This window comes from Panulirus ornatus, chromosome 43 (genome assembly GCF_036320965.1).
Source record: "Panulirus ornatus isolate Po-2019 chromosome 43, ASM3632096v1, whole genome shotgun sequence".
NCBI classification, from domain to species: domain Eukaryota; kingdom Metazoa; phylum Arthropoda; class Malacostraca; order Decapoda; family Palinuridae; genus Panulirus; species Panulirus ornatus.
Genome location: NC_092266.1, coordinates 34020757 through 34022775, shown reverse-complemented (window position 1 = coordinate 34022775; position 2019 = coordinate 34020757). Strand labels below are relative to the sequence as shown.

At 45.6% G+C, this 2019-nt stretch overlaps 1 protein-coding gene across 2 annotated transcripts in view; it reads left to right on the top strand.

Annotated features, from left to right (window-relative positions):
- The first annotated feature begins 251 nt into the window (after window positions 1-251).
- Window positions 252-2019, top strand: part of LOC139762550 (uncharacterized) — a 196210-nt gene continuing 194442 nt past the window's right edge. Inside the window, exon 1 of one of the 2 annotated variants that reach the window (XM_071687573.1) lies at window positions 252-425. The gene's annotated coding sequence lies outside the window, so the exon portion shown is untranslated. Of the gene's footprint in view, window positions 457-2019 lie in introns of both variants that reach the window. The other variant, XM_071687574.1, reaches the window with a different exon arrangement.

Here is a 2019-nt window from a genome sequence, read left to right as displayed (position 1 = left end):
AGGCAGGAGGTGTGGGAGAGTGAGGCAGGAAGGGTGTGTGGGAGGGAGAGTGAGGTAGGAAGGGGGTGTGGGAGAATGAGCCAGGAAGGGGATGTGGGAGAGTCAGGCAGGAAGGGGGTGTGGGAGAGTGAGCCAGGAAGGGGGTGTGGGAGAGTGAGGCAGGAAGGAGGTGTGGGAGAGTGAGGCAGGAGGTGTGGGAGAGTGAGGCAGGAGGTGTGGGGGTCTGGTGGTGGCCAGTGCCGGCCCGGCGGTGGTGTGGCGAGGACCCGCCGACTCTCCCTTCCAAAACAACAGACACGCGTCACGTGACTCCTTCCTGGATTGTGATTGGTGGACGTCCGCGTTGTTCAAGTGCTAGTGAAGTGTTCTTGTGATTGTTCTTTCGTGGACGCCCCTCCAGTGTTCTAGTTCCCAGCCAGTGAGAGGTAGACCTGTGAGAGCAGTATTCCTCTCCCAGTATGTATTTAAGGAAGAAAACGTACAGTATTTTAGGGGGGACGTTTGTGATATTGATTTGTTGTTGCGGGCACAAGGGGAAGTATGGGGGAAGGAATGTGAGGGGAGGTGTGTACTGAGGGGGGAGGGAGGAGAAGACAGCAACAGCAACAGGAGCAGTAGCACCAAATGTTCTACAACCACTGAACAGGAACAGCAAAGTGTACAGCTTCTACCACCATTATGTAATACAGGGAAACCTTGCAACTCCTCTCTTTACTCTCTCTCTCTCTCTCTCTCTCTCTCTCTCTCTCTCTCTCTCTCTCTCTCTCTCTCTCTCTCGCTCTCTCTCTCTCACCATCGAGATTTATATCTGATTGATCAGAGCCAAGTGCTAGAGTGTGACGCCTCAAATGTGTTAAGAAGCAGTGGAAGGCCAGTGGTGTGACTACGATAGCCAGACATTACAGGTGGATATCATCATCATCATGTGACAGGGTGTGACACCTTTGTATTCCTGTTCAAAACACGATCATAACGTCTCTCTACATCATATATGTCCTGATGCCTTTTTCAACACAGGACAAATCATACAATACATACATACGTGGGGAGGGGTATCTACGATAACTTCCTCTGTACCATGAAAACAGGACACCTCATTGTAAGTTGAGGAAACGTCTCACACTCGGGAAAACAAACAGAATTCTTCACGTCAAGGATGACAAAAACAATAAACTTTATTTTGAACGATGCAAAACGTTGTTGGCCTCACAAGCGCTGAGAACGTTGCTGGTCATATAAGTGCCAAAAAACAATAACTGACGCTTGTGAGCCTAGGAAATAGGGCCATTAACCCATTTCCATTACAATATACTGGAAACTGCGTTATTTAATGTGCTGTTTATAGGTTCAGGGATGCGAGAAAAAGCACTCGGAAAACAAGCTGAAGAAAGGATCTCCACCAAGCATAGCGACTGCAGTCCTCCTCCCTTGATGATACCGAGCCGGCAATACCACTGCATTAGACCACACGAATATATATATATATATATATATATATATATATATATATATATATGTATATATATATATATATATATATATATATATATATATATATATATGGGTTTTCAGAAAACAAGAGTGAATGTTGGGGTGAAGAGGGTGGTGAGAGTAAGTGAGCTTGGGAAGGAGAATTGTGTGAGGAAGTACCAGGAGAGACTGAGTACAGAATGGAAAAAGGTGAGAACAATGGAAGTAAGGGGAGTGGGGGAGGAATGGGATGTATTTAGGGAATCAGTGATGGATTGCGCAAAAGATGCTTGTGGCATGAGAAGAGTGGGAAGTGGGTTGATTAGAAAGGGTAGTGAGTGGTGGGATGAAGAAGTAAGATTATTAATGAAAGAGAAGAGAGAGGCATTTGGACGATTTTTGCAGAGAAAAAATGCAATTGAGTGGGAGATGTATAAAAGAAAGAGACAGGAGGTCAAGAGAAAGGTGCAAGAAGTGAAAAAGAGGGCAAATGAGAGTTAGGGTGAGAGAGTATCATTAAATTTTAGGGAGAATAAAAAGATGTTCTGG